Consider the following 25,825-nt stretch of genomic DNA (forward strand, 5'->3'; position numbering starts at 1 on the left):
CACTTTAGAAATGGCCTATTTCAACTTGTAACTAGCTTGCTTTCAGGGGCTCCAGGTCAAAAAGAAATAGAGCACAAAGACGCTTTCTCCTTAGGGATCATACACAAATTCACTCTGTCCGTTTCTTTCCCACATGGAGCAACAAAGCCATCAGACCTCTCCATCCACCCATCAGGTCCTTCCTGATTAAAGTGAGATAAATCACAGCCCTCTCTCTCCAGATGGCAGGCGACAAGAGGGGGATGCTTGCCTCAAGAAGTCCTCCCCATCCCTCTGCATTCATGCAAGCCCGAGCGGAGAGATGCAAGAAATTATGGATGCATTTTAATTCCCCAGACCCTGCAATTAAAAATGGAAATTTTTTGGCCACGCGTGTTGGCTCACGCCTGTAATCCCAGCACTTTCAGAGGCCGAGGTCGGCGGATCACCTGGGGTCAGGAGTTCGAGACCAGCCTGGCCAACATGGTGAAACCCTGTCTCTACTAAAAATACAAAAATTAGCTAGGAATGGTGGTGGGCGCCTGTAGTCCCAGCTACTCGGGAGGATGAGGCAGGAGAATCACTTGAACCCGGGAGGCAAAGTTTGCAGTGAGCCAAGATCGCACCACTGCACTCCACTCTGGGTGACAAAGCAAGACTTCATCTCAAAAAATGTTTTTAAAAAATGGAAGTGTTGTTCTTTCATTTGTAAATGTGTTTTGGTAAAAGAGGGGCAGTTTAAGCAACCCTTTCTATTGTCTACATTGTTAAAATTCATCAGACATGGACTCTTGACTCCGTTTTGCCTGGGCAGACCCAATTCAAGCATTTACAACAGCTATAACCTCCTCAAATCAAAAAGAGGAATCAGCATTATTGCTAAGTTCAAATAAGGTGTTGTTTTATTTCATTTTTATTTTTGAATGCAGCCATTCCTCCAGGTGCTGTCATCAGGTAAGATTGTCAGTCCTGATTAGGTAAAGGTATTATTACAAAATGCAATTCTTAAAAATTCAGTGTCTAACTACACTTTTAATAAGCCTTTCCCCCTCCCCTATGTATTCTCCCTTAGACACCCCTTCTCAAATTTAAAATCACAGAAACTAAAATATGATGCCTAAAAAGAGCCTAGCGACTGCCCAGTCCTCTAATTTGATGAGTGGGAGTACTGAAGCCCAGAGGAGGTCAAGTAATTTGTTCCCAATGTCTTAGATAAGAAGAAAATGACCAGCTGGGAAATCCCACTCATGTCAAGGCAGAGGCACAGGGCCACAGACTGTGGTTGAATTGTGCCACACTCCTACATCCTTCTTTAGGAATCACAGAACATTCCTGTGTTGAGTCGGAGTCACTGACTTCCTTTTCAGGCTGATTGAGTTCTGTCCTTACGGGCTGCGACAAGAAGTTTTGGTATTATGCTACACCAAGACCATTTATCTAGTTCAAGAAATGAGCACAGTCCTTAGAGCCCAGCAACTTTCCCCATGTCCAGTAAATGTAGCTTCTCCATTAGAAGCTGTCAGAATGGAGCCTTCTGGCTCATTTTGATTTTGATTTGTGCAAGAATGAATGGTTGTGCTAAGACAGCTTTCCTAGCTGATAGTGAGCAAAACTTTTTTCTCATAATCTATAAAAAAATTAAATTAGAACTTTTTTCTCATAATCTGTAAAAAAATATTAAATTAAATCTGGCTCATCTTGATTTTGATTTGTGCAAGAATGAATGGTTGTGCTAAGACAGCTTTCCTAGCTGATAGTGAGCAAAACTTTTTCCTCATAATCTATAAAAAAATATTAAATTAGAAGCACAGAGTTTATTTCATGACTTTTATCTTCCTGCAATTTTCTTGTGGGCATAAATGATTTGTTTTTATCCTGCCTGCCCCCCCAATCCCTTTTCCAAGAGACTAAAAGAGTATCTAGTGCAAAGTAGAGACTCAAATATTTTTTAATAAACAGTGATCCCAGCCACCCAGTGCATGTTGCCAAATGCCAACCCCATAAATGATCAAACACATCATCTCATTCAGCCAATCAAAATCAAGTGCTACCTATTTTTTTAAGTTTTCATAGCCCTTGGGCATCTGCTTTCTCAGCATTTCCCAAACTTGAGTCATTCTCATCCTGCCTTCATAATTTTGCTCTGTCAATTACCTCTACTATTATTTATTTCATATATTTTTAAATAGCCCCACTTTTGAAACTTAAATACATGCCTTTTAAAAGGAAGCTTTCTTACTACTATACATCAAAAGCCATTATTACTTGATCTAAGTACTCATAACAACATGTTCACAACTATTAAAATTTAGTAATGTGCATCCACATACTCTCTAAATTCATGGAGCATCTGCACACACTTTAAGAAACAATTCTGCATTACTCACTCAATTTTCTTGACATCCTTCTGAGGCAGGACAAACCTTGGGCCCAAAGAATTGAGGTAGGAGTCCAAGCAAGTTGCCAGCCACATAAAGGCAAACCTTGGCTCAGAAGTCAGGACTACCAGCCCCTAGGTTATGGTTCATGCTCTTTCCTCTGCTCTCCAGAACCTCCTATCTCCAAGTGTAGTTAGCAGCCCAGATGCAGCAGCATCCTCTAGAGACTTGTTAAAAATGCAGAAGCTCAGGTTCCACCCCAGGCCTATGCAGACTGAATCTGCATTTTAACAAGGTCCAGGCAATTCACGTGCACATTAAGTTTGAAAAGGCCTGGTCTAGATCAGCAGTTCTCTTACTTAGCAGCACATTAGAACCATCTGTAGAGACTTTAAAAATACCAGTGCCTGGGCTTCACCTCCCAGAGAATCTGATTTAAGTGTCTGGGGTTTGCCCTGAGTCTAGGTATTTTTAAAAACTCCTCAGCTTATACAAAGCTGGCAGGGCCGGGCACAGTGGCTCATGCCTATAATCCCAGCACTTCGTGGGCCAAAGTGGGCAGATTGCTTGAGTCCAGGAGTTTGAGACTAGCCTGGGCTAAAACCCCATCCCTAGAAAAAAAAAATACAAAAAGTAGTTGGGCATGGTGGTGGCACATACCTGTAGTCCCGGCTACTCAGGAGGCTGAGTCCTCGCTTGAACCCAGGAGGTCACGGTCTGGTCAACAGAGCAAGACCCTGTATCAAAACAAACAAACAAACAAAAAATGCTAGCAGCTTACTAGCTAGGGAGGCCTGTACAGCCAAGTTTTCCAAATGGGGCTACATTAGTTGTTCCAGAACTTTAGCTGCATCAAAACCACCTGGATGGCTTGTTCAGCTACAGAGGGTCTGGCCATGCCCCTAGAGTTTCCAGCTGAGGGTCTGGAATGACGCCCGATGATTTGCATTTCTAACAATCTCCAGGTGATGCTGATGCTGTGGGTCCAGGGACCACATTTTGAGAATCTATGCTAAATGAACCGGACAAGATCAAAGCTCAAACTTATTCCAAGAACTTTCCAAGGCCCACCTGCAAGTTGTAGTGGAAGTAAGCATCTAAGGGTGCAAAAAAGTTTTACTGTAAACTAAGGCCTTTTACCTGACCTCTCAAATGTTCACATTTCTCTTATCAACCTAAATAACAAACAGAGAGAGGCTCTCCACAAGAAAAAGATATTCGTTTGGAAACAGAGCCTTGCAATAGAAATAGGCAAGCCAGAGTAAACTATATGCATATTCACGGAGGTAAAGGAAGACAAAAAAAAATATGAGGAAGATTATATGATCATTTGGAAATGATTATCCTTGGCTACAAAGATCAATAACAAAGGTGATGCCAGGCCCAGGTTGGACAGGCAGTTGTTGGGCAAATATCCTTCAGAAGCATTGTTGTGTGCAAAGTTGCAATGGGCTTTGTGCAAGATTGTGTTTTTTGCAGTCTTCTGTGATAAGTTTTTGTTATCAGGCATACAAGCCCAAGAATCCTTTTTTGCATGGCCTTCCCTGGCTCTATTTGTCAGGGTTTTGGTTAGGGGAGGGGTATTTTTAACACTCTCAATGTAAAAAATGCCATAAGGTAGGTACCCCAATTGCTTGTTTCATCTTCATAAAATAACTTTTCCACCCGAACAAAGTCTACACATAAATTGTAAAAATACCCTGGCATGCAGTCCCTGGAAAAGTCTGGAGTCATTCTCGGGGTTCCCACCCAGGTGGGCAAGCATAGCCACCACAGATAAACACAAAGTAGGGGTGCCCGCTGGGGTTTGGTGGCAGGCAGTGGCCCTGGTTCTGATATTTGGCTGAAAACACAGCTCCTCTTTGTCACCCTCAGGAAGCCATCCCAAACCGCTCGAGGAGTCCTTGAAGCCAATGTTACCACTAGGACAGCAAGTGTGCCTGAAAGCTATTTGCCTTTGCAGCAGATTCATTAAGCCAGAACAAAGAGAAGACCAATGACTAAAAGATTTCTCTCCTTTTAAAAATCATGCTCTTTAACTCATAGCACATTTTCATTGTCCATCTGGGCAAAGCCGCTGTCTCATTTTGCTTTTTCCCTCGTCTGTGATGCTCACACTCATCCTCCCTATCCCATCAGCAACCTCTCTAGTATGTTTGATATGTGTCCTTAAACTTTCTATCTTGGCCGGGGGCGCGGTGGCTGTAATCTCAGCACTTTGGGAGATGGAGGTGGGTCTATCACTTGAGCCCAGGAGTTTGAGATCAGCCTGGGCAACATAGTAAGATTTCATCTTTACTAAAAATAAAAAACAAAAAAATTTAGCCAGGTATGGTGGCCTGTGCCTGTAATCCTAGCTACTCGGGAGGCTGAGGCGGGAGGATCACTTGGGGAGGTCAAGACTGCAGTAAGCTGAGATGGCGCCACTGCACTCCAGGCTGGGCAACAGAGTGAGACCCTGTCACAAGAAAAGAAAAAAAAAAGAAAAAACAACTATCTCTGTAGAAATAGGCAAGGTTGTTTGATATGCAAATGTGGCTTTAAATTACATAATAACATTATATCAGTAAGCCCATTTTTTTCTTATAGTTGCACTCAACATCATGATTTTAAGACCTAGGCATGTTGCTTTATATTTTACCTCATGAGAAGTCACCTTTACACATCTGTTTCTCACACTGAAATCAACATGCTTTTGAGTCAGTATTTAGGACTGAGTGAGGCTGTTCGCTGGAGTTAATCTGACACCAGATGCATTTATCCCTCTTTAGGACTGTAACGAATTCCTTTCCGCTCTGTTCGCCCATGCTCACTAGTTGGCATCACAGGTGTCATCTTTGAAAAAGAAAAACATCTCATCCCTTGGTTTCCTGACAACCACCCCCACCCCCTGCCTTGGCTCTTTTTCATGGAATTTGCACCAAAGAGCACAGAGACAAACGTATCTCTAACGTCTATGATTTATCCTTGCTTACACAAGATCACTCCAGCCTATAAAAAAGTATTTTTAAAAAATATGAAAAGTTACCCCAGTCTTGGATTACAGAGTTTCAGATAAAAATGAAAACATAGTAAAATTGCTTATCAGAGAGTTTCCTGTTCTTATTCGCCCTTACTCCTTTCGCAGATGTGAGTCATAAATCCACAACCAAATCCTCCCTCCTTCGAGGTCAACTCCTACTAACACCCATGAGGAGGGAATTTGGCTCATATAATAACACTGAATTAAAATGTATAATGTCCACATGTACATGAGAGATAAAAAGAATGCTTCTTCGGGTATGTTTCCAGCCCAATCTTTCAAAATACGTGAAGTATTTCTTAATCTACTATACCCTATAAATGATAAATATAAGATACTAAGATTTAAAATACTTTCAATAACACTTTCCTAGGCCTCCAGATGAGCACTACATAAGTTTATAATCAAATGTTTAAAATAGCTACCATGTATTATGTGTTTATAATGTGCCAGGCACTGGAGTAATGTGTTTTCACATTTTAATCCTCATAAGCCAAAGACATAGATTTTTTATCTTCGTTTTAAAGTTGAAAGACCTAAGGCTCAGAGATAAATTTTTAAAAAAATCTTTAATCCCTTTATACAAGATTAGCTCATTCTCACAAGCCAAAAATAAAACCCAAAACTCCCATATCTTCCCATATAAAAAAATACTCTTTAACTTCTTTCTCCCTCCAGAACCCCTCCTCCCTCTCCTTTCTATCTTCAGCCAACATCTGGAAGGTTCTGTCTACATTCACTCCTCCATGTTAACGCCTCCCTCTTCCCCTCCTTTCCTTGCAACCTGGTTGCCTCTCACAGCAGTGAAACAGAAAGCTGTTTCCTCAGCCCATAACCAACTGTAACTTTGAATCACTCTGCACCCTTGGCCGCGGCCGCCTCCTCCTTCAATTTAACTCCCTGCCTTGATCTGCCATCTCTGGCATGCTCTACTTACATTCACTCCTCCTCTTCATGTGTTTCTGGGCTGCTTTGCCAACTCTTCTTCCTCTTCTGCCCTCATACATCCAGGCAGAGGAGCACAGCTTCTGCCTTGGCCTCCTGCCTTAGTTCTAACTGGTGTCCCCTGAGCATCTCAAGCCCCCAGACTGGAGCCTGTGTCCTGGGGTTAATTCCCTTCCCCACCTATGGAGGCTTAGCTCCTGCCCACCAGTGGGGTTATCACAAGTGCCTGCCTTTTCCTCACACTCTGCCTCTTACAGGGTTTCCGTAGGCTGGCCATTTGTGAGTTGTGTGACCCTGGACCTCAGTGTCCTCCCATAGAAAACAAGGAGCATGAACTAGATTTATCTCTAGTGTCCTTTCTAGGTGTTTCTTTCTTTATTTTTAAACAAGATCTCACTCTCTCACCCAGGCTGGAGTGCAATGGCACTAACATGGCTCACTGCAGCCTCAACCTCCTGGGCTCAAATGATTCTCCTGCCTCAGCCTCCCAAGTAGCTGGGACCACCACTCCCAGCTAATTTTTTTATTCTTTGTAGAGATGGGGTTGCAATGTTTCCCAGGCTAGTCTCGAACTCCTGGGCTCCTAAGAATTTTAACATTTGAGTTTTCTTCCAACAAAGAGGTGGAGGAAAATATAACTTTATATAAACATGTATAAACCCTGCTTCCCACTTTAATTAAGCCATAAATTCCTGTGGCAGCTAGGGATGTGAAGAGGCAAGTGAGAAGAGGAAATGTGCATAAGACTCCCAGCAGCTTGGAAGTAAACAGGGAGGACTGAAGTGACCCTGTTGCTCCGAAGGTGGCTGTTCATTAGCCTCCTTCTGTCCTTAGACCCAGCTGGAGCATTGCATGCACTGGCTCCCAGGTTGCAGGGGATGTCAGCAGCTCCAGCTCATCCGATTGAAGGAGGCCATGTGGCTTTCCCTGGACTTTCTGCTTGAACAGTGAATCCCTGTAGGGCCTGGATCCATTGCCCTCTTCTCCTCCCACCCCACCCAAGCACTCTTCTTCATGAGTTTGCTTTCTCCTATCTTTTTTCCTCCACTTTTCCTTCAAAAATTGTTGATTAAGCACCTGCTATGGGCCAGACATTTTTCTAGAGTAACACCTCAATGAGCAGACAGGTTCTTGTTCTCATAGATCTTCCATTTTAGAGAGAAAGCTGAAAGATAAACAAATAATACAGCAGGTGGTGAGGGGTGCTATAAAGAAGGATGAGCAGGGTAAGTGGGTGAGAAAATGTGCTACTTTGTCCTCTAGAGGCCAGGGAAAGCCTCTCTGTTTAGGTGATATTTGACAGAGATTTGAAGACACTGAAGGAGTGAGCCATTTGGATCTCTAGGGAAAGAGCATTCTTCCCCAGACAGAGAACAGCAAGTGCAAAGGCCATGATGAAGAAGGGAGCTTGGCCAGAGTGAGGGACACAAACGGCAGCCTACGGTGCATGCACGTCTTAAGAGATGAGGTTCCTGGTGCCCTTTGACTGCCTCAGAGATCCCGTGCTCACAACACACAGCCCCAGTCATCCTAAAATACATCTATGCTATAGAAACTTGTCCCAAAATATCCTTGCATAATGATTTACCTTCTGGTATCCCACCCATGAAAGCAGAAATTTCCTGCTTTCTCCTAATAATTACTAATAATTCTCCTAATAATTACTAATCTGTCTCCTCCCCCAAAATGTAAGGCCAAGAAGAGCAGGGACTTGGCCTATTCATTCACTGCTCTATGTTCGGCTCCTATTTCAGTGCTAAAAACCAAGTGGGCCCTCAATAAATATTTTTGTGAATTTATTTATTTATTTATTTTATTTTTTGAGACGGAATCTCTCTCTTCCGCCCAGGCTGGAGTGCAGTGGTGCGATCTTGGCTCGCTGCAACCTCCGTCTCCTGGGTTCAAGGGATTTCTGGCTAATTTTTGTATTTTTAGTAGAAACAGGGTTTCACCATGTTGGCCAGGCTTGTCTCGAACTCCTGACCTCAAATGATCCATCCACCTTGGCCTCCCAAAATGCGGGGATTACAGGCGTGAGCCACCGCACTTGACCAGCCCTCAATAAATATTTATTTTCTAGGTGAAATGGGGAATCTAACTATGCTACATGGTAATGAGGCAGCTGACTTTCTTGGAAGCAGAAGACCTAATTCTAGATGTGGTGACATAAAAGCAATAAAGGAAGGACCTCTATAAATCACTCGTGGAGCTGAGCCTCAGCTCTCAAAGTGTTAGATTAGAACTAGGGATGGCAAAATCCTGTTACAGGCACAACAACTCACCCCCTCCCTTCCATGCCCACTAGACTCTCTAATGAAGCGTGGCGGTCTCTCTCTGGAAAAAACTACAGAATTCTTCCCACCCAGTGCTCCTAGCAGCCACAACCAAAGGGTCAGAGGTGACCCTTACAATGAACCCAATTTGCCATCCCTCAATTAGATGTTTAAGATTCCTTTCCACTTTAATATCCTGTGGTGCAAATCTAAGCAAGCCTGCTTGTTTGGCCACATGGAGGTACATGTTCCTGCAAAATCAACCCCAAGAAATCCTATTGCTCACAGGTAAGCAGGTAACCCCTGCTTCCATAGCAGAGGCAGTCACTAGTAGTACTTGCTTCAATTGGGACAAATATTTTTCACCCGGAAACTAATTCAAGGCTACCTTTTTCAGACTCCTTCGAAGGCTGCTAGAATTGGTCCCTTGAGTAAGCTGAGTGTTGTGGTGCCCCTCAGTTCCCATGCCATAGAAGCTCGAACCTCATTCATTAATACACTAGCCCTAAGGCTTGAAACCAGTCTGGCCTGGCTTGGAGACTTTAGATCACTCTCTAGCTTCTAGCCAATAAGAATGAGCTTCTAGGCCAGGCATGGCAGCTCACGCCTGTAATCCCAGCACTTTGGGAGGCCGAGGCAAGTGGATCACTTGCATCCAGGAGTTCAAGACCAGTCTAGGCAACATAGTGAAACCCCATCTCTACAAAAAAATACAAAAAATTAACCGGGCGTGGTGGCACGGGCCTGTAGTCTCAACTATTCAGGAGGCTGAAGTGGGAGGATCACTTGTGTGGGGAGGTCAAGGCTGCAATAAGCTGTGATGACACCACTGTACTCCAGCCTGCATGACAGACTAAGGCTGGAGTGCAGTCTCCAAAAACAAAACAAAACAAAACAAGACAAAACCAAAAACCTGCAGCCTGCACCACTCCTACTGGTAGGCTTGCTCTGATATCAGCACTTCAAGCAGGTGATAACACTATGAGGTTTATTTTTAATTGCTAGGTGTGGTGGTTGTATTTCCTCAGAGTAAAAATGCACTTCCTTCCTCCCTTTGAAGTGAGATGTGGACCTGTGATTTGATCTGGCCAAGAAAGTGTGACCGAAAATGACCTGGACACTTCCAATGGGAGCTTTAAAAGCCAGTGCACAATTTATCACTGATCCTTGTTCTGTTTCAGTCATCGTAGAAGCCCAGGTCAGGATGGAACTCCCACCAGCCTGGATTGCTGATTAAGGATGCTCCATGTTAGAGCAAAAATATAAGTTGTTTTAAACCACAGAAATTTGGAGGTGGTTTCTTATTGCAACATAACTAGTCTCTATTGACTGATACTCCATGGTGTAAGATTACTCATGGGATTTTTCTAGCTCAGAGTTTCTCAATTTTGGTAGAATTGACGTTTGGGGTTAGTTATTGCTTTCTTGTGGGGACCATCCTGTGCATTGCAGGATGTTAAGTGGCCTCCCTAGCCTTTACCCACTAGACACCAGCAGCACCCCATCCCAAGTTGTGACCATCAAAAATCCCTCAACAGTATGATTCCACTTATTTGAGGTACCTAGAGTAGTCAAAATCATGGAGACAGAAAGTCAAATGATGGTTGTCAGGGGCTGGGAGAAGAGGGAAATGGCGAGTTAGTGTTTAATGGGTACAGAGTTACAGTTTTGCAAAATGAAAAGAGTTCTATGGATGGATGGTGGTGATGGTTGCACATCAGTGTGAAGGTGCTTAGTGCCACTGAACTATACACACGAAAATGGTTCAAATGGCTAATTTTATGTTATGTGCTTTGCCACAATTTTTGAAAATGGAAAAAAAAATGTCTCCAGACATTGCCAATGTCCCCTGGAAAGCAAAATCGCCCCTGGTTGAGAACTAGTGTTCTAGCGGTAGTGCAACACATTCAATTGTAAAATATGTGTAAAAACGTGGGCTTAGGGCTCAGCCCTGCTTTTTGCCATTGAGGGTTAGAATCTCATCTCTCCTAAAATATTTTTTATCCACTCAGATTTTAGGCCAGGATCAACAGGACAATTGAACGGTTTGATCTAGAAAAAGCCCCTGTCTATGGACCCAAAACTGGTGTGATATGAATACACTCTGTAAAAACTCTTACACTATTTTAAGCTTTACATCTGATAAACAGAGCACAGTAGAGACTCCACTTGGGATAATTTTTCCTGAAACCTACTTGTTTTTCATGCTGTTTCTGCAGTTAAGGTGCCCGGTCTTGAAATGTGTTGAAGCAAAAGAATGGGAAGAGCCAAGGGACACATCAGGGAGTTCCCAAATGACAGAACTGCAAACCTGCAGGGCAGTCCTCTGCTGAGGAAGAGGTAGCTTACACTCTGAATGCATCTTGAGGAGTATTCTCCATACCTGAGGAATAAATTAAGGCTAACAAGGGGGCCTAAATGGTGATTGCCTCTGCTCTTGACCAATTGAATTCCATGCTCGAACTGAGGCAGCAGAGGGCTTCTTACACCCACCTCCACCACCATCACCCTGCCTAAGTCATCTCAGAGAATCCTCTTTCTATCTCAGTATTGGGCCTACATTCTTATGCTTCAGCCCTTTTCCATAATGACCCCTCCAGATTGCCACACTCTAGAACCACTACAGAGGGTGGCGTTACTGCTGTATGGACACTTCATCTCAAAGTGAGGGGCCAGCTCACATGATTTGCAGGGTTCCTTTCTCTGGCCTTCTAAAACATTCTCCAGATTGAGGCTGAAACTGCTCCCCCAAAGCCCCATAATAGGCATGAACAGATTATCCTCCTCTTCTTGGTTCTCATGGCTAGAATCCTTAACCAATCCTCTCCCCACAAAGTAGGGTTGATTTCACAAGCTGTTATTTCAGCTGCTCGTTCTGCCATCTGCTCTTGAGTTGCTTGGTGAACACCTCCAGCGGGCTTGGAGCTGCACTGTCACGCTTCATCCCACTCAGCTTCTGGCCCCCCACACTCAAACACATCTGCATCGGCACACCCCTCCCACGCCCCAGTTCTGCCCACAGTGGATCCATCCATCTGCGCTCCAGGCCCCAGCCCCTTGGGAGCTTGCGCTATCAATTACTTGCACTTAGTTCAGAATCTTTAGCCACTCCATGTTCATGGTTATTTCATTTATTCAATGTAGTAACATGTTTAAACCTCTCCCGTCCTGGAAAAAAAAAAAAGTCCTACATTTAACCCTATCTCCCTCTTTAGCTTAAAGTCATCTGTAATCTTCCTTGCCATTTATTTACTCCATGTCCCAGGTTGAACAGTATCCACACACCCCCAAAAATTCATGTTCTCCCTAGGAATCTTAGAATGTGACTTTATTTGGAAATACGGTTGTTGCAGATGTAATTAGTTAGGAGTGGACCCTTAATCCACTATGACTGGTGTCGGTGTCCTTAGAAGAAGAATAGAGGGAACGCAGAGGCACACGCAGAGAGGAGGCCACGTGATGATGGGGGCAGAAACTGGGGTGATGCATCTACAAGCCAAGGAATGTCAGGGCTTGCAGGAAACCCCAGAAGCGAATGGAAAGGCATGGAGCAGATTCTTCCTAGCATCTTCAGAGAGAGCATGGTGCTGCCAACACCTCATTTTGAACTTCTAGCTTCCAAAACTGTGAGACAAAAAAATTCTGTTGTTTTAACAAGACACCCAGTTTCTGGTATTTTGTGACAGCAGACCTAGAAACTGAATATACCCTTTAAACCACCACCGTTTTCCTTTTGGTTCCAAGATTCTTTCGTGTATGACCTGCGAGAGCCAAATCCAGTCTTTATTTGGCCTCTCTGGAGCACGTGCAACTCATTTATTCCTTATTGATGCTTCTCCCCCACATCCTTCTTGGCCTCCTTCATTGCTTCCTAATCTCACAGCCAGCTACCGCATACTGGAGTCCCTGGGTTCATCACCACCTTTTCCCACTCTGTTCATGCTCCACTGCAATCTCATCCAAATACCAGCTCTCCTCCCACCCCCATGCTGATGATTCCCCAAGCCCTCTGGCCTAAGCCTCTCTCCTGAGATCTACTTTGAGTTCCCCACTGCCTCCTGGACATTTCCACCTAGAACTTGTACAAGCACTTCAAAAACTACATGGCTAAAATGGAAGTCATGGTCTAGAAGCCTCCTTCCCAAATAAACCTGCTTTTCCTCCTGTAACCTGCATGTCAATGAGAGGCTTCACGTTCACACAGGGGCATAAGCCAGACACCTGGCATCTTCTTGGGCTTCTCCTCTGCATCCTTGGCCGTGGTCACTGAAGCCAAAGGACTCTGCCCATAAGGGTTTGGGGAATGTACCCTCTGCATCCCTGCTGCAGCTGCTTCAGCTCAGCCTCTTACCACCTCTTGTGGCTAGCGGAGACGTCCACTACACCAGACTTTCATGCTGTTCTGGGAGCACTTTCTTATACCACCTTGTTTTAAGCCATTCCCCTGCTTTGAATGCTTCAGGGTTTCCTGGTCACCTGCAGGATGCTGTCCTTAGCATTCCTCCACTTGGAATAACAACGCCTTGTAGCATCTGGCTTTCAGGAGTTTAGAGTGGAGGGGCTCTGCATTCAACTCCAGGACCTACCACATACTTGGTGCGTGGCCCTGGGCAACATACTTACTCTCTCTGTGCCTCAGATTCCTCACCTGAAAATGGGGATAATAATAGTACCTACCTCATAGGGTTGTTGTAAAGATTAAATGAGCGAATATGTTCAGAGTACCCGGAACTGTGTCCAGCATGTCGTAAGTGGGCACTAAATATTAACTGCTATTGCTGTTAAATATTAACTTTCCCCACTCATTTCTGTACAGCTTCCCATGTGCGTTGTTTTCCAGCCGATCAGAACACTCTTCCATCTTAGAAGAAAAAAAAAGAAGCCCCACCTGTGTTCCCCTGGCTCTTGGCCTTGACACACACTGTCTGGAACACCTTTCCCACCACCTCTCCTCCCATGCTCCCTATGAACATACTTCGATTCATCTTTTCTAACCTAAGTACCCTCCCCTGCAGTCAAGCATGCTCTTCATTGAGCCTTCGTAAGGCCCTTGTGCTCACCTCTATTGCAGCACAGATCACACTGAATTATAAAGGACGATCTCCTGTCTCTCTGTCCATCTTTCAGAGTTTGCTGTATTGATCTTAGTGATGTCAGCACGTGGCATTCAGCTAGACAAAGAAAGCAGGCTCAATAAAGGCTGGTAGAATTAAGTAAAGAATTGTATAAAGGCATTAAATAGAGATGGGGTACAAATATGTCCCAGGCTGCCTGGGATAGTCCTGGTTTAGGCCATGGTCCTGATATAATTACTAACAACACCCTCTTTCACTGTCAAAAATATCTCCTTTGGACAATACATTATAAGGTCACTCTAGGTATTAGAGCTGTGATTCTCACCCTATCAGGCCCAATTTTCTCTCTGCTTAACAGCTATTTTAGAATACCCTATGCACTATCTTTAAATGGGATTGATAGGCAATAGAAACTGCCAATAACAGAATTTCAAAAAAACCAATGTAATACCCTAAATAGAATGCTAAATGGAAAATGAAGGAGATTTTTTAAAAAGTAGCTTAAACTAAAATTACGTGTGCAGTATTTTGATGTGTAAATGCTTAGGTCTTACACTTCTGGCCAAGATGGAGTAACAGAGACCAAAATTCCTTTCTGACCTAAAACAACAAAAATACTGGACAAAATATATGAAACTATGGCCCTCAAGCAACAAAGGGAATCAATCACTGGAATCAAGCATCAAAAGGCAGTGATCCTCAAGAAATGAGAAACCAATGAGGCTAGCCCCACAATTGACCTCCCAAACACCTTAGAAAACTTTCCAGGCCACAGCACAGGAAGAAAGAATGCAGATGGAGCTCAGAGATCTTCCTGAGTTGAGAGGACAGAACTGTGAGTCTGGGAAGGCCAATGTGGCTAGAATTCATAGGGCAGAACATTGAGGAGGAGAGGGCTGTACAGAGACAGAGCTCTGGAAATCTGAAGATAATACTTACCCTCCTTGACTGTTTAACAGAGTAGTGATCAGAGTATGCAGGTATGAAAATCGCCTGAAAGGCTGGACCCGGTGGCTCGCACCTGCAATCCCAGCACGTTGGGAGGCTGAGGTGGGTGGATCACAAGGTCAGGAGATAGAGACCATCCTGGCAAACATGGTGAAACCCCATCTCTACTAAGAATACAAAAATTAGCTGGGTGTGGTGACACACGCCTCTAGTCGCAGCTACTCAGGAGGCTGAGGCAGGAGAATCTCTTGAACCTGGGAGGCAGTGGTTGCAGTCACCTGAGATCCAGCAAAGCATGGGCAACAGAACAAGACTCAGTCTCAAAAAAAAAAAGAAAGAAAGAAAAAAGAAAACTGCCTGAGAATGGAAAAAGAATCATCCACAAAGAGAGCCAGCCCCTCTTCCCCCCTGGCTCTTGGAACTCCGATCGCAAGGTGGGGAGGCACCTCGCGAGGCGTGGGCTCAGAGCCAGCCCCTCTAAGCCTTCTGGCTCTTAGGACCCCCACCACAGGGGGCGGAGGCACCCCCCGCGAGGCGGGTACAGAGAGCCAGCCCCTCTTCTGCTCCTGGATCTTAGGACTCCCATCGCAGGGGGAGGAGGCACCCCCGGTGAGGCGGGGACTGAGAGCCAACCCCTCTTCCCCCCCTGGCTCTTACGAACAGCATCGCAGGGGGAGGAGGCACGACCGGCGAGGCGGGGTCTCAGAGCCAGCCCCTCTTCCCCACTGGCTTTTAGGACCCCCGTCGCAGGGGGAGCAGGCACCCCCCGGGAGGCAGGTACAGAGAGCCAGCCCCTCTTCCGCTCCTGGCTCTTAGGACCCCCATCACGGGGGGGGGGAGACACCCCATGAGAGGCGGGTACAGAGAGCCAACCCCTCTTCCCCCACTGGCCCTTAGGACTCCCATCACAGGGGGGGGAGGCACCCCAAGCGAGGCGGGGACTGAGAGCCAGCCCCTCTTCCCTCCATTTCTCTTAGGACCCCCATCGCAGGGGGGGAGGCACCCCCCGCGCCGCGGGGACTGAGAGCCAGCCCCTCTTCCCTCCATTTCTCTTAGGACCCCCATCGCAGGGGGGGAGGCACCCCCCACGAGGCGGTGACTGAGAGCCAGCCCTTCTTCCTCGCCCAACTGAGGATCCCCATCACACGGGGGAGGCACACCCCGCGAGGCGGGGACTGAGAGCCAGTCTCTCTTCCCCACCTGGCTTATGACCCCCATCGAGGATTCTAAGATCCTTAGGACCGACCTGGAGGGCTGTGGGTATTAGGTGTCCAAGAAGAAAACTCAGATCTGCCGACGACCGCAGGTAGCTTACTTGGGATTTACTATTCGACAGGTGTCCGAAAGCAGCCCGGGATCCGAAAGAAAGCAGGTCATTTCCAATCTTCCGGAGCCTAAGGGCAGAAGGCTGGTGAGACAATTCCTAGGAGCTGTGTGGTTTTGTAGACTGGGGAGCCCAACTTTGCAGTATTAGCCACGCCTTTGTATGACGTCACAAAGGGGGCGGGGACCGGGAACATTTGGAATGGGGATTCCAACAACAGCAAGTCTTTCATGACTTACAGGAAAAACTTCTGAAAGCCCCAGCCCAGGGGCTAGCGGATCTCACAAAGCCTTTTCCACTGTATGCGTCAGAGAAAAGATGGCAGCTGGACTTTAAACCCAAACTGTGGGGCCCTGGCTGAGGCCGGTGGCCTACCTCTCTAAACAGCTAGACAGGGTTTCTAAAGGATGGCCCCCCTGTTTGAGGGCCTTGGCAGCAACTGCCCTGCTAGTACAAGAAGCAAATCAGCTGACTCTTCGGTAAAACCAGAACATAAAGGCCCCGCAAGCTGTGGTGACTGAAAGCCAGCCCCTCTTCCCCTCCTGGCTCTTAGGACCCCCATCGCAGGAAGGGGAGGCACTCCCCGCGAGGCGGGGACTGAGAGCCAGCCCCTCTTCCCCCCCGGCTCTTAGGACCCCCATCGCAGGGGGAGGAGGCACCCCCAGCGAGGCGGGGTCTCAGAGCCAGCCCCTCTTCCCCCACTGGCCCTTAGGACCCCCATCGCAGTGAGGGGAGGCACCCCCAGCGAGGCGGGGTCTCAGAGCCAGCCCCTCTTCCCCCACTGGCCTTTAGGACCCCCGTCGCAGGGGGAGGAGGCACCCCCCACGAGGCGGGGACTGAGAGCCAGCCCCTCTAAGCCTTCTGGCTCTTAGGACCCCCATCACGGGGGGGGAGGCACCCCCCGCGAGGGGGGTACAGAGAGCCAGCCCCTCTTCTGCTCCTGGCTCTTAGGACCCCCATCACGGGGGGGGAGGCACCCCCCGCGAGGCGGGTACAGAGAGCCAGCCCCTCTTCCCCCACTGGCCCTTAGGAACCCCATCGCAGGGGGGGGAGGCACCCCCCGTGAGGCGGGTTCTCAGAGCCAGCCCCTCTTCCCCCACTGGCCCTTAGGACTCCCATCGTAGGGGAGCGAGGCACCCCCCGTGAGGCGGGTTCTCAGAGCCAGCCCCTCTTCCCCCACTGTCTCTTAGGACCCCCATCGCAGTGGGGGGAGGCACCCCCAGCGAGGCGGGGTCTCAGAGCCAGCCCCTCTTCCCCCACTGTCTCTTAGGACCCCCATCGCAGTGGGGGGAGGCACCCCCAGCGAGGCGGGGTCTCAGAGCCAGCCCCTCTTCCCCCACTGGCCCTTAGGACTCCCATCGGAGGGGGGGGAGGCACCCCCAGCGAGGCGGGGTCTCAGAGCCAGCCCCTCTTCCCCCACTGGCCTTTAGGACCCCCATCGCAGGGGGGGGAGGCACCCCCAGCGAGGCGGGGTCTCAGAGCCAGCCCCTCTTCCCCCACTGTCTCTTAGGACCCCCATCGCAGTGGGGGGAGGCTCCCCCAGCGAGGCGGGGTCTCAGAGCCAGCCCCTCTTCCCCCGCTGGCTCTGAGGATCCTCCGTGGACTCACAGCCTCTTTACCATATTGTGAGTAATATCATCTCCCCCTCTGGAGATTACGAACTCTTTCACAGACGGGTGTACACCCTCGGTGTACAGAGGGTGTACACCCGTCTGTATTGGGAGTAATATCATCCTCTTCCTCCCTGAATATGAAGAACAGTATCACAGTGGTGTTTCTGCTCCCTGCGATATCGCGTGTCATATCCTCCTCTCCCACGTTGCAATTAGAAGGAATATCAGTGGGGGCGTGTCCACCTGTAGGGAAAAGAAAGAGAGATCAGACTGTCACTGTGTCCATGTAGAAAGGAAAGACATAAGAGACTCCATTTTCAAAAAGACCTGTCCTTTAAACAATTGCTTTGCTGAGATGTTGTTAATTTGTAGCTTTGCCCTAGCCGCTTGGCCCCAGCCACTTTGACCCAACCTGGAGCTCACAAAAACATGTGTTGTATAAAATCAAAGTTTAAGGGATGTAGGGCTGTGCAGGACGTGCCTTGTTAACAAAATGTTTACCAGCAGTGTACTTGGTAAAAGTCATCGCCATTCTCTAGTCTCAATAAACCGGGGACACAATGCACTGTGGAAAGCCGCAGGGACCTCTGCCCTTGAAAGCAGGGTATTGTCCAAGCTTTCTCCCCATGTGGTAGTCTGAAATATAGCCTCATGGGATGAGAAAGACCTGACTGTCCCCCAGCCCGACACCCGTAATGGGTCTGTGCTGAGGTGGATTAGTAAAAGAGGAAAGCCTCTTGCAGCTGAGATGGAGGAAGGCCACTATCTCCTGCTTGCCCCTGGGAACTGAATGTCTCGGTGTAAAACCCGATTGTACATTCGTTCAACTCTGAGATAGGAGAAAAGCTACCCTGTGGCGGGAGGCGAGACATGTTTGCAGTAACACTGCCTTGTTCTTCTTTACTCCACTGAGATGTTTGGGTGCAGAGAAACAAACCTGGCTTACGTGCACGTCCAGTCATAGTACCTTCCCTTGAACCTAATTATGACATAGATTCTTTTGCTCACATGTCTTCTGCTGACTCTCTCCTTATCATCACCCTGCTCTCCTACTACATTCCTTTCTGCTAAAATAATGAAAATCATAATCAATAGAAACTGAGGGAACTCAGAGGCTGGTGCCGGTGCAGGTACTTGGTGTGCTGAGCGCCGGTCCCCTGGACCCACTGTTGTATCTTTACACTTTCTCTCTGTGTCTTATTTCTTTTCTCAGTCTCTCGTCCCACCCAACTAGAAATACTCACAGGTGTGGAGGGGCAGTCCACCACTTCATCCACCTTCTGTCATATTGAAAGTAACATCATCTTCTTCCCTCCAGGATCGTGGGAATAATATCCCTGGGGGGTTTCCACTTTCTGCCATGTATGTAGTCATATCACCCCCTCCGCCGTGGAATATCATTAAGGAACATCTCACATGGGGGTGTATACTTCCTCCGATATTGGGAGTGACATCAACCTCTCGGTCTCTGAATATGAGGAAGAAAATCACAGGGCGGGTGTAGACCTCGTGCTCTACGATGGGGAGTCATATCTGTCTGTTATGGGGAGTAATATCATCCTCTCCCTTTCAGGATACTAATAACAATTTAACAGGCTGGGTGATCACAGCCTGCGATGCTGAAATTATCATCCTCTCCCCCTCTTCCTCCCCTGGCTCTTAGGATGCCCATCTCAGCGGAGTGAGCCACCCCCCGCGAGGCGGGGACTGAGCCAGCCCCTGTTCCCCCCCTGGCTCTTAGGATCCGCATCGCGAGGGGGGGAGGCACCCCCCGCGCGGCGGGGACTGAGAGCCAGCCCCTCTTCCCTCCATTTCTCTTAGGACTCCCATCGCAGGGGGGGAGGCACCCCCCGCGAGGCGGGGACTGAGAGCCAGCCCCTCTTCCCTCCATTTCTCTTAGGACCCCCATCGCAGGGGGGGAGGCACCCCCCACGAGGCGGTGACTGAGAGCCAGCCCTTCTTCCTCGCCCAACTGAGGATCCCCATCACACGGGGGAGGCACACCCCGCGAGGCGGGGACTGAGAGCCAGTCTCTCTTCCCCACCTGGCTTATGACCCCCATCGAGGATTCTAAGATCCTTAGGACCGACCTGGAGGGCTGTGGGTATTAGGTGTCCAAGAAGAAAACTCAGATCTGCCGACGACCGCAGGTAGCTTACTTGGGATTTACTATTCGACAGGTGTCCGAAAGCAGCCCGGGATCCGAAAGAAAGCAGGTCATTTCCAATCTTCCGGAGCCTAAGGGCAGAAGGCTGGTGAGAGAATTCCTAGGAGCTGTGTGGTTTTGTAGACTGGGGAGCCCAACTTTGCAGTATTAGCCACGCCTTTGTATGACGTCACAAAGGGGGCGGGGACCGGGAACATTTGGAATGGGGATTCCAACAACAGCAAGTCTTTCATGACTTACAGGAAAAACTTCTGAAAGCCCCAGCCCAGGGGCTAGCGGATCTCACAAAGCCTTTTCCACTGTATGCGTCAGAGAAAAGATGGCAGCTGGACTTTAAACCCAAACTGTGGGGCCCTGGCTGAGGCCGGTGGCCTACCTCTCTAAACAGCTAGACAGGGTTTCTAAAGGATGGCCCCCCTGTTTGAGGGCCTTGGCAGCAACTGCCCTGCTAGTATAAGAAGCAAATCAGCTGACTCTTGGGTAAAACCAGAACATAAAGGCCCCGCCAGCTGTGGTGACTGAGAGCCAGCCCCTCTTCCCCCCCGGCTCTTAGGACCCCCATCGCAGGGGGAGGAGGCACCCCCAGTGAGGCGGGGTCTCAGAGCCAGCCCCTCTTCCCCCACTGGCCCTTAGGACCCCCATCGCAGTGAGGGGAGGCACCCCCAGCGAGGCGGGGTCTCAGAGCCAGCCCCTCTTCCCCCACTGGCCTTTAGGACCCCCGTCGCAGGGGGAGGAGGCACCCCCCACGAGGCGGGGACTGAGAGCCAGCCCCTCTAAGCCTTCTGGCTCTTAGGACCCCCATCACGGGGGGGGAGGCACCCCCCGCGAGGGGGGTACAGAGAGCCAGCCCCTCTTCTGCTCCTGGCTCTTAGGACCCCCATCACGGGGGGGGAGGCACCCCCCGCGAGGCGGGTACAGAGAGCCAGCCCCTCTTCCCCCACTGGCCCTTAGGAACCCCATCGCAGGGGGGGGAGGCACCCCCCGTGAGGCGGGTTCTCAGAGCCAGCCCCTCTTCCCCCACTGGCCCTTAGGACTCCCATCGTAGGGGAGCGAGGCACCCCCCGTGAGGCGGGTTCTCAGAGCCAGCCCCTCTTCCCCCACTGTCTCTTAGGACCCCCATCGCAGTGGGGGGAGGCACCCCCAGCGAGGCGGGGTCTCAGAGCCAGCCCCTCTTCCCCCACTGTCTCTTAGGACCCCCATCGCAGTGGGGGGAGGCACCCCCAGCGAGGCGGGGTCTCAGAGCCAGCCCCTCTTCCCCCACTGGCCCTTAGGACTCCCATCGGAGGGGGGGGAGGCACCCCCAGCGAGGCGGGGTCTCAGAGCCAGCCCCTCTTCCCCCACTGGCCTTTAGGACCCCCATCGCAGGGGGGGGAGGCACCCCCAGCGAGGCGGGGTCTCAGAGCCAGCCCCTCTTCCCCCACTGTCTCTTAGGACCCCCATCGCAGTGGGGGGAGGCTCCCCCAGCGAGGCGGGGTCTCAGAGCCAGCCCCTCTTCCCCCGCTGGCTCTGAGGATCCTCCGTGGACTCACAGCCTCTTTACCATATTGTGAGTAATATCATCTCCCCCTCTGGAGATTACGAACTCTTTCACAGACGGGTGTACACCCTCGGTGTACAGAGGGTGTACACCCGTCTGTATTGGGAGTAATATCATCCTCTTCCTCCCTGAATATGAAGAACAGTATCACAGTGGTGTTTCTGCTCCCTGCGATATCGCGTGTCATATCCTCCTCTCCCACGTTGCAATTAGAAGGAATATCAGTGGGGGCGTGTCCACCTGTAGGGAAAAGAAAGAGAGATCAGACTGTCACTGTGTCCATGTAGAAAGGAAAGACATAAGAGACTCCATTTTCAAAAAGACCTGTCCTTTAAACAATTGCTTTGCTGAGATGTTGTTAATTTGTAGCTTTGCCCTAGCCGCTTGGCCCCAGCCACTTTGACCCAACCTGGAGCTCACAAAAACATGTGTTGTATAAAATCAAAGTTTAAGGGATGTAGGGCTGTGCAGGACGTGCCTTGTTAACAAAATGTTTACCAGCAGTGTACTTGGTAAAAGTCATCGCCATTCTCTAGTCTCAATAAACCGGGGACACAATGCACTGTGGAAAGCCGCAGGGACCTCTGCCCTTGAAAGCAGGGTATTGTCCAAGCTTTCTCCCCATGTGGTAGTCTGAAATATAGCCTCATGGGATGAGAAAGACCTGACTGTCCCCCAGCCCGACACCCGTAATGGGTCTGTGCTGAGGTGGATTAGTAAAAGAGGAAAGCCTCTTGCAGCTGAGATGGAGGAAGGCCACTATCTCCTGCTTGCCCCTGGGAACTGAATGTCTCGGTGTAAAACCCGATTGTACATTCGTTCAACTCTGAGATAGGAGAAAAGCTGCCCTGTGGCGGGAGGCGAGACATGTTTGCAGTAACACTGCCTTGTTCTTCTTTACTCCACTGAGATGTTTGGGTGCAGAGAAACAAACCTGGCTTACGTGCACGTCCAGTCATAGTACCTTCCCTTGAACCTAATTATGACATAGATTCTTTTGCTCACATGTCTTCTGCTGACTCTCTCCTTATCATCACCCTGCTCTCCTACTACATTCCTTTCTGCTAAAATAATGAAAATCATAATCAATAGAAACTGAGGGAACTCAGAGGCTGGTGCCGGTGCAGGTACTTGGTGTGCTGAGCGCTGGTCCCCTGGACCCACTGTTGTATCTTTACACTTTCTCTCTGTGTCTTATTTCTTTTCTCAGTCTCTCGTCCCACCCAACTAGAAATACTCACAGGTGTGGAGGGGCAGTCCACCACTTCATCCACCTTCTGTCATATTGAAAGTAACATCATCTTCTTCCCTCCAGGATCGTGGGAATAATATCCCTGGGGGGTTTCCACTTTCTGCCATGTATGTAGTCATATCACCCCCTCCGCCGTGGAATATCATTAAGGAACATCTCACATGGGGGTGTATACTTCCTCCGATATTGGGAGTGACATCAACCTCTCGGTCTCTGAATATGAGGAAGAAAATCACAGGGCGGGTGTAGACCTCGTGCTCTACGATGGGGAGTCATATCTGTCTGTTATGGGGAGTAATATCATCCTCTCCCTTTCAGGATACTAATAACAATTTAACAGGCTGGGTGATCACAGCCTGCGATGCTGAAATTATCATCCTCTCCCCCTCTTCCTCCCCTGGCTCTTAGGATGCCCATCTCAGCGGAGTGAGCCACCCCCCGCGAGGCGGGGACTGAGCCAGCCCCTGTTCCCCCCCTGGCTCTTAGGATCCGCATCGCGAGGGTGGGAGGCACCCCCCGCGCGGCGGGGACTGAGAGCCAGCCCCTCTTCCCTCCATTTCTCTTAGGACTCCCATCGCAGGGGGGGAGGCACCCCCCGCGAGGCGGGGACTGAGAGCCAGCCCCTCTTCCCTCCATTTCTCTTAGGACCCCCATCGCAGGGGGGGAGGCACCCCCCGCGCCGCGGGGACTGAGAGCCAGCCCCTCTTCCCTCCATTTCTCTTAGGACCCCCATCGCAGGGGGGGAGGCACCCCCCGCGAGGCGGGGACTGAGAGCCAGCCGCTCTTTCCCCCCTGGCTCCTAGGACCCCCATTGCAGGGAGGGGAGTCACCCCCCGCGCGGCGGGGACTGGGAGCCAACCCCTCTTCCCTGCCTGGCTCTTAGGACCCCCATCGCAGGGTAGCAAGGCACCCCCGCGAGCCGGGGACTGAGAGTCAGCCCTTCTTCCTCCCCTGGCTCTTAGGACCCCCATCGCAGTGGGGGGATGCACCCCTGGCGAGGCGCGGACTTAGAGCCAGCCGCTCTTCCCCCCCTGGCTCTCGGGACCCCCATCGCAGGGGGGGAGGCACCCCCCGCGAGGCGGGGACTGAGAGCCAGCCGCTCTTTCCCCCCTGGCTCTTAGGACCCCAATCGCAGGGAGGGGAGGCACCCCCCGCGAGGCGGTGACTGAGAGCCAGCCCTTCTTCCTCGCCCAACTGAGGATCCCCATCACACGGGGGAGGCACACCCCGCGAGGCGGGGACTGAGAGCCAGTCTCTCTTCCCCACCTGGCTTATGACCCCCATCGAGGATTCTAAGATCCTTAGGACCGACCTGGAGGGCTGTGGGTATTAGGTGTCCAAGAAGAAAACTCAGATCTGCCGACGACCGCAGGTAGCTTACTTGGGATTTACTATTCGACAGGTGTCCGAAAGCAGCCCGGGATCCGAAAGAAAGCAGGTCATTTCCAATCTTCCGGAGCCTAAGGGCAGAAGGCTGGTGAGAGAATTCCTAGGAGCTGTGTGGTTTTGTAGACTGGGGAGCCCAACTTTGCAGTATTAGCCACGCCTTTGTATGACGTCACAAAGGGGGCGGGGACCGGGAACATTTGGAATGGGGATTCCAACAACAGCAAGTCTTTCATGACTTACAGGAAAAACTTCTGAAAGCCCCAGCCCAGGGGCTAGCGGATCTCACAAAGCCTTTTCCACTGTATGCGTCAGAGAAAAGATGGCAGCTGGACTTTAAACCCAAACTGTGGGGCCCTGGCTGAGGCCGGTGGCCTACCTCTCTAAACAGCTAGACAGGGTTTCTAAAGGATGGCCCCCCTGTTTGAGGGCCTTGGCAGCAACTGCCCTGCTAGTACAAGAAGCAAATCAGCTGACTCTTGGGTAAAACCAGAACATAAAGGCCCCGCCAGCTGTGGTGACTGAGAGCCAGCCCCTCTTCCCCCCCGGCTCTTAGGACCCCCATCGCAGGGGGAGGAGGCACCCCCAGCGAGGCGGGGTCTCAGAGCCAGCCCCTCTTCCCCCACTGGCCCTTAGGACCCCCATCGCAGTGAGGGGAGGCACCCCCAGCGAGGCGGGGTCTCAGAGCCAGCCCCTCTTCCCCCACTGGCCTTTAGGACCCCCGTCGCAGGGGGAGGAGGCACCCCCCACGAGGCGGGGACTGAGAGCCAGCCCCTCTAAGCCTTCTGGCTCTTAGGACCCCCATCACGGGGGGGGAGGCACCCCCGCGAGGGGGGTACAGAGAGCCAGCCCCTCTTCTGCTCCTGGCTCTTAGGACCCCCATCACGGGGGGGGAGGCACCCCCCGCGAGGCGGGTACAGAGAGCCAGCCCCTCTTCCCCCACTGGCCCTTAGGAACCCCATCGCAGGGGGGGGAGGCACCCCCCGCGAGGCGGGGTCTCAGAGCCAGCCCCTCTTCCCCCACTGGCCCTTAGGACTCCCATCGTAGGGGAGCGAGGCACCCCCCGTGAGGCGGGTTCTCAGAGCCAGCCCCTCTTCCCCCACTGGCCCTTAGGACTCCCATCGGAGGGGGGGGAGGCACCCCCAGCGAGGCGGGGTCTCAGAGCCAGCCCCTCTTCCCCCACTGGCCTTTAGGACCCCCATCGCAAGGGGGGTAGGCACCCCCAGCGAGGCGGGGTCTCAGAGCCAGCCCCTCTTCCCCCACTGTCTCTTAGGACCCCCATCGCAGTGGGGGGAGGCACCCCCAGCGAGGCGGGGTCTCAGAGCCAGCCCCTCTTCCCCCACTGGCCCTTAGGACTCCCATCGGAGGGGGGGGAGGCACCCCCAGCGAGGCGGGGTCTCAGAGCCAGCCCCTCTTCCCCCACTGGCCTTTAGGACCCCCATCGCAGGGGGGGGAGGCACCCCCAGCGAGGCGGGGTCTCAGAGCCAGCCCCTCTTCCCCCACTGTCTCTTAGGACCCCCATCGCAGTGGGGGGAGGCTCCCCCAGCGAGGCGGGGTCTCAGAGCCAGCCCCTCTTCCCCCGCTGGCTCTGAGGATCCTCCGTGGACTCACAGCCTCTTTACCATATTGTGAGTAATATCATCTCCCCCTCTGGAGATTACGAACTCTTTCACAGACGGGTGTACACCCTCGGTGTACAGAGGGTGTACACCCGTCTGTATTGGGAGTAATATCATCCTCTTCCTCCCTGAATATGAAGAACAGTATCACAGGGGTGTTTCTGCTCCCTGCGATATCGCGTGTCATATCCTCCTCTCCCACGTTGCAATTAGAAGGAATATCAGTGGGGGCGTGTCCACCTGTAGGGAAAAGAAAGAGAGATCAGACTGTCACTGTGTCCATGTAGAAAGGAAAGACATAAGAGAC

General features: G+C 50.4%; 1 protein-coding gene across 17 annotated transcripts in view; it reads right to left on the minus strand.

Moving 5' to 3' along the window:
* LOC749983 (putative WAS protein family homolog 3) overlaps positions 1–25,825 on the minus strand; it is a 498,033-nt gene that overhangs the window by 466,338 nt on the left and 5,870 nt on the right. For 7 of the 17 annotated variants that reach the window (XR_010156840.1, XR_010156844.1, XR_010156842.1 and 4 more), the window contains exons 3-6: positions 22,503–25,758; positions 19,648–21,501; positions 18,802–19,025; positions 15,867–17,800 (exon numbers count right to left, since the gene is read on the minus strand). The gene's annotated coding sequence lies outside the window, so the exon portion shown is untranslated. Of the gene's footprint in view, positions 1–4,854; positions 7,490–10,792; positions 13,459–13,657; positions 14,487–14,611; positions 17,801–18,801; positions 19,026–19,647; positions 21,502–22,502; positions 25,759–25,825 lie in introns of those variants that run through there. The other 10 variants (XR_010156838.1, XR_010156837.1, XR_010156832.1 and 7 more) reach the window with 10 other exon arrangements.

This window comes from Pan troglodytes, chromosome 4 (assembly GCF_028858775.2).
Source record: "Pan troglodytes isolate AG18354 chromosome 4, NHGRI_mPanTro3-v2.0_pri, whole genome shotgun sequence".
NCBI lineage: Eukaryota > Metazoa > Chordata > Mammalia > Primates > Hominidae > Pan > Pan troglodytes.